The following is a 10,910-nucleotide window of genomic DNA, read 5'->3' as shown; positions in this document are numbered from 1 at the left end:
TATCTGATTTGCATCATTATTGTTTTCATACCACTTTATCAAGGTAGTGATGCATTCAACCGCTTCGGAAAAACTGACTTTCTGTTGTTGCATAGCTTCCTCGACAACTGGTTCTTCATCTTCGTTGTCAGACACTTCGAAATCTTCATCATCTTCCGTATTTTGATCGTCGTTTCAATTTCCAATTTTCTTCACTGCTGACTTCAACACCACCCACCTTGGACAATAACGATTGTACTTCTCATCATCGTGAGAACTATTTGATCTAATCAATGTAAGCAATGGAATTTCATCTTCGCTGTCGTATTGATCATCGTCCCACTGTTTTATAATTTTCCAAGCTTTTATAAGCACAGCTCTTGGCAATTCATCCCATGCTAATTTAAGCAGCAAGATGGCATCACGAATTGAATGTCCTTGCAAAATATTCTCAACCGGAATGTTTTCTTGTGCTACTATGTTCCATAACAGTTTAGCCCGGTATTCTAACTTGACCAGCCTTATGGGATTTTGATCCATAGGCTGCAAAACAGCTGTCACGTTAGGTGGTAAAAGCATTGCCGCAATGTTTCCATCATCTGACTATAACTTGTAAATTGGCTAATGTGCAGTACAGTTGTCAATCAGCAATAATGCTCTTGGTGGTAAATTATTTTCAGCAGAAAATTTGCGAACCTGACAAATATTTTGGCACACTTAAAAATTTTAAAGGATAGAAAAAATAAATTTACCTGCTTAATAAAGGAATGATATAACCAGCGGAAGAATACCTCCGAATTCATCCAAGACTTTGCGAGTTAGCATATTCCAATGGGTTTTCAAACCCCTTGAAGCAACGGGGGGCTATTTTTCAGCCAGGTGCCGTCTTTTCGTTTGCCGCGACAAATGTTTTATATTTAAAATAATCCAGATTCATCTGCGTTATAAAGCAGCATGACCGAAATTTCCATTTCATTCATTTTTGCCCGCAAATTATGAATGAACGGTGTTATTCCTGACTTGTCGCTTGAGAGGATTTCCCCACAAATTTTTAAGTGGCGAATACCGAATCTTTTCTTGAAATTTGCAAGCCATCCATCACTTGCATGAAATTGTTTTCCTGTGTGCAATTTGGCAAATTCGAGCTTGGCTCTTGCCTTTAAAATTGGACCACTCATTGCACAATTACGCTGTCTTTGGCTTAAGAACCATTCATACAACCTTGCCTCAAGAACGGGATATTCCGATTTATATAAAGTGTTCTTTGTTGCAACTTCATGTGTGTTTGCCAGTGCCTCCAAAATTTCATGACGCTTTTTCTTTATTTTTGAGATGGCCGCCTTAGATACATTATAATCCAACGCCAATCGAATTCCATGAATACCTTCATCGACTTCATCTTCATCGAAGTTAACTTTTTACAGCAGTATGTGGACGCTCAAAATCGGTAAACTTAGCCGAAGGTTTAACTTTTGCGCGATTCTACTGTATTTCTATGGTAGTTGATCCAAAAATAGTATGGTAGTATATCTCATTCAAATTAATCACTTCCAAGTGTTCTTAAAAAGAAATTTTTTGTGATATTTTCTAGCTCCTTTTCCTTCTCGTAGCGTAGCGTCGTCCTTTCATGGGTCTCTGCAATGTTGGGAACAAAAAAGTCAAGGACGTGAGACCACATCAAATATTGCTATTGTCCAAGGTAGCTTCACTGTACGGCACAGCCAACATTCTTACTCTGTTTCTTTCCCTTCTCTCTACAACTCATAATATCGACTCATTCATGCCACTGCCTGGAAATGGGAATCATATTTGACTTATAAAGTTTGGTCTTTGTTCGTCGATAGCGGAATTTACTTCTTGATTGCCTACGCAATCTGTTGGGAAGAGTTGCTCTGCGTTGAATTTCGAAGCGGACATTATTGCTGGTGTTAATAGTGGTTCCAAGATAGACGAAATTATCTACAACTTCGAAGCATTGACTGTCAAGAGTGAATAGAGAGGAGATAGTTTTTCTTGCCCTCGTTCACTAGCAGACTCATTTGCTTTGCTTTCTTGTCCAGTCTAGAGAAGGCAGAACTAGCGGTGGGGATGTTGAGCCCAATGATATCATAAGTTAGCAGCTGTACACTCTTATGGAAGCTAGTACCTGCTCAATTAAGTTTTGCAGCTCGAATTATTTTATCCTTACACTTTTGCAGTGATTGCCATCAAAAGCGTGTCTTTCATACGCTGCTGTTGTGTCCTTTTCATTGGTAACAATTTTTACTTCGCGGATGCCAAACCCAGCATGCAACCCTGTGCAGGGTATATTTCGCCTTTTCACTTTAGCTTGCCTTCAAACGGATTGTTTCGGCTACTCAGAAGATACTTGGTCTAAGACCGGAAGTCGTGAGTTGCTTGAGCCATATATATTTTTTTTTTTTTATTGAAACGTAACAAGATATGGTTTTACATTTCATTCGAATTGCAACTAGTGACAAATGTACTAACAAGCAATATTTTTCATAACTTATAAGGTAAAACAATAAAGCTCTATTAAGAAGCTTTTTCAAAATTATACTTTGTATTAAAAACTAAATATTATAATATTTGTTATTTGCTTAGAAGGTCATGGAAGCTTGAGCCATATATAAAATAATCGTTTTTGGCCACTACCAAGTGAATGCCGCTCAGAGAACTTCCTCACTTGCCTGAACATCTACACATGACCATATCCTCCAATCTGTTATCATACCGTCCACAATTAATTAATGGAACTTCTTTGTTGAATAAATTTACTCGTCGTAAAAATCGCCAAATGCACTTTATGTACCTCAGATCACATAGACCAGTTTTGTCCTTTGTGATATCAGACGGTAAGTCCAAGAGGAGTAGTCATCGTTTAGGATGCCTCATTCTGTGGACTCCCTTCTATCGAGTGCCAATAGGAATTTTGTATAAACTATTGATTATTTTGTTGTGACATTTGGTACAGATGTCCCTGACAGTCATAGTAACCCAGAAAAAAAAAAATACTTCGACGAATAGCTTTTTGCGATTAAATTTTAATTAAAAAGTCTTACTATTTTCTGCCCACAGTAGTATAAAACCCAATATCCATCTTTATGCGCTTTAGTTAATACAGGCAACTGTTAAGTGAACAAAACTATTATACTCTGTAGCAACATGTTACAGGAGTTTAGCAAGAGTACCACACATCATATATTTCTATGCTTAGCAAAGCGACTACATAAAAAACTCGCTGTTAACAAAATCAATTAAGGGCACATCCAGTTCAATAAAAGCCCAACTCGATGCGTGGTAAAACAAGAACTTTCTAAATGCAATGTGTGCACCTGTATGTGGTGTTGTGTAAAATATTGTGACGCCCCGAGCAGTCCATCAAAGAACACTCGAAAACGATTAAAATTTCAAATGGTGTACGCCGGTGGTGTAAATGTTGATTACAATAAAAATTGCAATAGTTTTTTGTGCAAAAAAGCGCCTACAAAAATCCACCAAAAAGTGGAAAATTGTTGCTAAACTAATTAAAATGCATTTAGTGTTTGTAGCCGGCCACCGATATGTACCGCGCCTGTGTGCGTCCTGTGCCGCGCGTGCAACAAAAAGTACCAAAGAAAAGCGGGCAAAATGTGCTGTCTCTGCCAAAAGTTGCCATTGCAGCGAGCATATTCATATTTTTTGCCATTGCTCTCGCGCTTTTGTTGCTGTTTAGGTTGGCATGCCATAGAGCCATAGAGCCACAGAGCGACACAACGTCGCAGTAGGGTTTACAGCGGGAATGTTAACCTTAATTGCAAAAGCGCCGACGGTTATTCCGCGTTGCTGCTGCCAAAGTGTTGCAGCGCGCACACAAATTGCAACTTAACCCTTGCAGCTTGCAACTGGCGCACCAAAATGTGCAAACAAGCAAGAAAAGATGGTGGCGAAGCACTTGACGAACTACTACGCCCACACACAGAACGCGCTTGGGGAAATTACCCCGCGGCGAGTGGGCCAGCATAACTTTGGTCACAGCATTGTGGCGGCGGCATGGCAGGCAATTTGGTGACGAAAAGAAAGCGCATATCCGCACGCGTGGGAATTTGCCTATGCAACCGCTAGAGCGCCACCAACTGTCAGCTTTCACGAATATTAATGTCTATATGAATGTATGTATGTATATGTGAATGTGACGTATATAAAATTGCAACTAGTGCTCTTCATTTCGTTGGGAATCAGTTCTTCAAAAAATGTTGCTGTTTTTACTTGCATATTTTGCCTGTATGACATTTATCTTATGCTGTTGCATTTTTTGCGTGCGACATTGTTTTTGTATCGGAACTCAATTTTATGCATGGGATTTTTTCACAGCTGAATTTTTTTGGTTTTTAATTTATAACAAGAAAAAACGTTAAAGTTGGCTGCACCCAAGCTGTACAATTTCTTCCGAGTTTGCTCCATTTCTTTGGACGATAGTCTGTGTCTCGTCAAATGGAAAAGTTGTCCATAGAATAACTTTATTCCGATTGTTCAATTTTTATGCCAGACTGGTTTGCGTTACGACGTCCGGTGTATTTAACTTGGATACCTGTTGACGACAGCTTTACCCTTAAGGCGCTCAAAAGCACAGCGGATCAAATCAATGCGTTGATTTTCAGTAGAAATTCATAGTTTCTTGCTAGGGTTTCGAGGCCCATCTAAAACCGCTGCCGTACTTTGGGTCCGGTACCCAGTTGCAATCCAATCCAATCCAATCCAATTCCACATTAAAATTGTAAAGTGCTTCCCGCATTCGGGACACCCCGATACTCCCCAAGGGACAATCCGCATGCGCAGGTTGGAGCAGCCCAAGGGTTAATGCTCATCGTGGTATCAGAATTAAGACTCCGGTCAGACCTCGAAGCCAAAGCGACTATCTGTTGAGCTTCCATCTCTCTCTGGACTGGTGAACCCTCTACGCACATTACACGCACTCACTGTAACTGCTCGGCATTCCGACTAGTGGAGATCACACCGCTTACATTTAAACGTCCATTAGTCAAGCTAATCCTCATACCACCTATATCCCTAACGTTCGAGTACATCGGGCATTCTTCAACTACATGCATCCAGTCCTCTACCCTCTACCCTCGCACCACAAAACCAAAGCCACCAATTAGATAGCAGGCCTTTTGCATCAGAGACTCATGATCTGTAATTCGCGTATCTACAGACAGCTCATCAAGCGTATCATAGTCAAGTGCCAGCAATTTTGGGGTTGTCAATTCCGTTCCGGTAATTTTGATGTTAAAGAAACGCCACACTCTGGAAAGCTGAACACATTGCAGAAAATTTCATCATCTGCGAAACTGCAGCGAACCGGCGCAAACGGTGCCCAGGCCAGGATTAGCACAAGGTTACAATATTGTTAGGAAGAGACGAATTTTAAACTTTCTAAAGAAATCTCATATGATGATTTTTATATATGGTGTAAAGTCAACCGGATGTAAAGTCAACCGGATCAAAAATTTTTATATTAGTATTGACTCGATTTTATCCTGCTTGGACTAAAGGGCGCCCTATAGTCTCCCTCTTCCTTCTAACTGCTTTGGCAAAGAGTGTCCGACAAAATATTTTGTAGTACCGTGTGTTTATCTATTGGCTAGACTTTTTTAAACGGTTTTAGACTCATAAGCTCTTTGGCAAAGTTGTTCAGAATGAAAGATAGAACATTTCCCGCAAGCAAAATAAAGACTGTCATGAGAAAACCTCTCGGGGAGAGGCTCTAGCCTTGTTCCTCATTCACAGCACCCAACTTTGCTGGAAAGAAATCCCGACAAGAGTCCAGCATATGTATTTTTAAAGACATATTACACCCCAAAGCTTTAAATGACATTATAGGTAAGTTCATTTATTAAGTCTTTGTAGTATACCGATTTATGGTTCTCTAGAAACTTTCGGATAATATTTACAAAGCACTTCCACCCGAGATTTTCAAAGTTCTTATTCTTATTGTATTTGTAGACCTAATTTTTTTAATTGATTGAGCAGAACATACTGACATTATGGAGGGAAAATTTATTCAGTCTGCTGAATGGCAGTGAAAGCATGACACCAGCAGATGGGGAACCTGATTCCCAATCGATACCGATGGAGCAGACGAGCTATTGAAATAAAGCTGCGAAGAAAAAATTAAGAGCATGCACCAGTTTTTTTGTAGAGTATGGTCGAACGAAAGCATACCCGACGATTATCATACACAAAAGGGAGACCCCACAATCTGCGCCAACTACCGTGGGATGAGCCTCCTCAACATCGCATACCAGATTCTATCGAGCGTATTGTGTCACCCTCAACAAACTGATTGCACCTTATCGGTGTAACTTCCGGCCTGGGCCAGATATTCACTATGTGCCAAGCCTCCACTCTGTTGGAAAGACCAGTCTCGGCTTTAACCGCGTTAGCGGTTCAGATATGTAATATCATCATCATCATTTTGTTTTGTTTACTTGATTTTCGGTAAACGTCGTTTGATGACACTTTTTTACGATATTTCAACAAATCAATTCCATAATTATTTATCGCGTTGATCACTTGAGTTAATATTTGATTAAATTGTTGAGAGCAAACCCTTTAAAGTCAAACATTTTTGGTATTTTAGCCTTTGTTGTTTTTTAAGCGGTTAACAAGCTGCTGTTGTCTCCACACTTGTGCTGTGAGATCCAGCTTTTTGGTTATGCAAATTTAAAACACAACTCATACCAGAAACTATACAACAATAGTTGCAACAACAAACACAAACGATAGTTGTAACTGCTTGTGCGCCATTTGGGAGCCGTAAAAAAACAACAAAAGTCACAGAAATAGTCGCAGCGAGTTATTTGAAGAGTATAAAACGCACAACACGTTGCAACCAAGGACGGAGACATTACAAACTACAACACAGCTTACAAATATCCAACAAAATATGTTGGCTAACTGAGCAGAGAGCGAAAACTACAAAAATAACGAAATGTAAATAAGTGCAACAACAAATACTTGATAAAATAAAATAATGCCGCAGAAATATGTTGAGCACGTAATAAGCAGGACATTTGTGGCCTTCTGCAAGAGGAAGCTTATTATTTCGCTTTAGTTAGGACTGCTATGGATTTTATTGTTTTAAAGGGGCCCTTAACAAATTTGAGTATGCCTTACTTGCACAGATAGTTGCTACATATTGATCTACACAATTAACCAAAATGCATTTAAAACAAGATAACACAGTTTATATAGCAACTATATGCTATAGTTGTTCGATGTGAACAATATTTGTACTTTGTATGTCTAAACAGACTCAGTTTATTACGCTGTTCTTTTATATTAGGTTGTCAAAAAAGTCTTGCGGTATTTTTTTTATTGAATTTTCAATTGCTCATAAAAATCTTTTTGACGACTCATGCCCAGCTCTTGGCCGATGCTGCTACTATGCCGGTTTCTTTCGAAAAATTCAGCAATTTTATCGCAATTTTCGACGACAGGCCTTACGGAGCGTGGCGCATCTTCGACCACCTCTACACCAGAACGAAAACGTTGAAACCATCGTTGTGCGGTGGAAATGGAAACTGTATCGGGTCTATAAACTGCACAAATTTTATTGGCGGCTTGAGATGCATTTTTGCCTTTATCGTGGTAGTACTGTAAAATATGCCGTATTTTCTCCTTATTTTGCTCCATGTTTGCGACGCTATAACTCACGAACGACTTAAAAGAAAGGATAATCTATCAAACATGGGTTAGCGCATGAAATGAGCTTTCCAAAAAAGGAAAGCATGACCCAATGCGACGAATAAAACTAGAACTACGCGCTCTCAGCGCCAACGAGCGAAAAACCGCAAGACTTTTTTGATAACCTTATATAACTCTGTATATAATAAAGGGCGATCCTTTTCGAGGTTTCGTACTTTTTTTTTTATAGAAAAAACAAAGAAACTTCAAATTTAATGAGGAATGCTTATTATCATTAGCCTCAGATGCTCCATCCATTGAATCCAATTTTCGGTGATTCGCTCGAGCATTTTGACTAGTGACTGAGGAATGACACGCGCAATGCTTTGCTCTAAACCCTGAATAGAAGCGAGATTGTCCGCATAAACTTTAGACTTTACATATATATTCACAAGAAGAAGTCTAGCGATGTGATATCACTTGATCTTGGTGGCCAATCGACTGGCTCGAAACGTGAAATTATCTACTCACCTAAGTGTTCTCTCAATAAATCCATTGATTGATGTGATTTGTGGGTCGTCTTGTTGAAACCAAATGTCGCCAAGATCACGAGCTTCAATTTCAACAAATAGTCGGTTATCGTGGTAACAAAACGGTACCAAATGACGGTTACGTTCTCATCGTCAGCAATGACAGCTCTTAAATCTCTTCAGATTGGTCTTCGTCCCAAATTTGGCAATTTTCTTTGTTTACATTGAGCCAGAAATGGGCCTCACCGCTAAACAAAATTTGGCTCGAAAACGTCGGATCTCCTTTTAACTTTTCAAGAGCCCATAGAGTAAAATGAGATCGATTGAAAATGTCGAGATTGTCGAGCATTCTTTGTATTTCGTACGCATTCAATTTCTGTATTTGGTACGCATTCAATTTAAGATCTGGACTTAAAATGCGCCAAGTCCGAGTTACTGTGAATGGCGCCGAATCGACTCCCCACATTCTTCATTTATACTTTCAGCTACGGCTGCAATATTTTCTTTACTGCATGCTGGACGTGGTCTACTCAGTCGAATATTATCCAATAATATTGCGAATAATATGTACTGAGCGTACTTGGCCGATTACGTTGACAAAAGTTGAACGAAGCGCCAAACAAAAAAAAAATTTTTTTTTACAGAATATGAATTTTCGTAATAAAGTTGAAATAACATGACGACTTTACACGACTCACGCGCGATCTGTAAAAAAAGGCTACTGAAAAAAGTACCTCTATTTGGATCACCCATTACGTATACTCTGTAGGGTCTCCAACGTTTCTTTTTGAATGTTCTATTAGCATTGTGATGCCCTAGACCAGAACCTCTCTGCATAATCTTAACAGTAAAATGGTATAAGAACTTAAACAGAGATATGATATGAGCAGTGGTAAACTTTAGTTAAGTACACAAAATTATGTTTGACTCGTTATCTTGGTTACCTAAATAAAAGTTGAATACTGATACTTCAAAAAGGTCAAAGTGACGTGTTATACAAATCGTTCATGCATAATTTGAGAATTCGAAATATCTGCAAAAAGTGGATGCAGCTCAATAACTAAAGTTTTTCAAAATCGGCGTCGAATGTATATAATTTGGCAGCCCAGTGATAATTGAGCCTGGGAATTGGTTAAGTCGTTACTTCTATAGTCCATAGGCCAGTCTTCTACTTATTCGGTGGAAAGTCCACTACTTCGAGGGCAGTGAATCCATCTTCCCTTAACATTTATGAAATAATGCATAAATCGCTTTGAATTGCACTTAAGCAACGTCAAACACTGCTTTGAAGTGATCTCAGGATTACTCCTGTTCTCCTGTAAGTCACTAGGTCGTGGCTCAACATAAACCGACTTGCGATCACGATGAAATTCGTTAAAACAATTTTGCCAAAAAAATACAGAGTCCCGCTACCCAAAAATAATAATCGTATCTTCTATCGATATAGTTCTTTTTCCGTTATGCTAAAATCTTGGTCTTTGTTTGTAGAGAGAGGACTTTACTTCTCAATTGCCTACTCAGTTCGAAGTTGCACCTGTTGGCAAAAGTTATTCTGCGTTGGGTTTCGAGGTTGACGTTGTTGTTGGTTTTAATGCTGGTTCGATAGGTTAAAACGTTATTTTTATCATATGTTTTCACCAAAGTTCAACTGGAAGTTTTTCTAACAAATGAAATGCAAATTGTGATTTTAGGATTAACGGATGTTAGGTGATGTGGGGTTAAGAGCTCGAAACTAACAAAGATCTCACTTGGTAAACTAAGAAAGCCAGTGCGTTGTGGTATCTACAAAACTCTTATAATATAATATAGCTCATAGGACCCCAACAAATCGACAAGGCGCTTTGAGCCTACGATACATTGGTTGTGGTAGGTAACCTCAGTTTCGGTTATTCCTTTCCCCAACATTTGGCCTTTATGCAGATTTCTTGTCAAGGATAATATTAACGAATTTATTTTAAAAGAAAATCGTTTGAAAAAGTGCAGAGAATCATATTTTATTTTTATTTCTTTTGAACTTTGTTAAATGGTACGAGAGTGTAGCAATAATGTAAAATGTCAAAATTCTCAAAGGTATGGCAACAATTGCTCGCTCATGCATGCATCACTGCGGCCATTGTTGCAATCTAGTGAATTCTTCATTCTCTCCTAAGGCCAACTAGTCAGGCTAATGAAATTGTTGCTGCTAGTGAATTTAATTTCGCACAATCTCATTCACGCACGCACGCTCGCACACACACACAATGTAATTGCATTAAGTACGCAATAAATTTATTTGGAACATTTAGTATATATTGTATATAATGGGTGCTTTGGTTAAAAAGTCACATTTTTGGTAGAAACTAAACCAGCTTTAATGTTACAATCAACGGGGAACGCTATAGACTCATAATTAATGACTTTTTCATGCTTGAATTGGACAAAGTTAATGTGTACCACTTTTGGTTCCAACTAGACAGCACTACAATCCATATCGCTAACAAAACAATCAATTCACTGAAGAAAATTTTTGGCGAATGCATTGTTTCCCGTTGTGATCTTCACGATCGTGCGATTTAACACCTCTGCACTGTGTTTTGTGGCGTTATTTTAAGTCGTTTGTCTACGTAGAGACAACTGTACCTGTGGAATAGAATATTCGGCGCGTTATTGTAGTCTCAATTGCTGCAAAAGGTGGTCGAAAAAAGTTGGCTTATCGGGTTGAATTTACTTAAACCAGGACGCGTAGGATTCCGA

This window comes from Bactrocera latifrons, unplaced genomic scaffold (assembly GCF_001853355.1).
Source record: "Bactrocera latifrons isolate USDA-ARS-PBARC rearing strain unplaced genomic scaffold, ASM185335v1 scaffold_61, whole genome shotgun sequence".
Lineage (NCBI taxonomy): Eukaryota > Metazoa > Arthropoda > Insecta > Diptera > Tephritidae > Bactrocera > Bactrocera latifrons.
Note: the sequence above shows the minus strand (reverse complement) of the source record.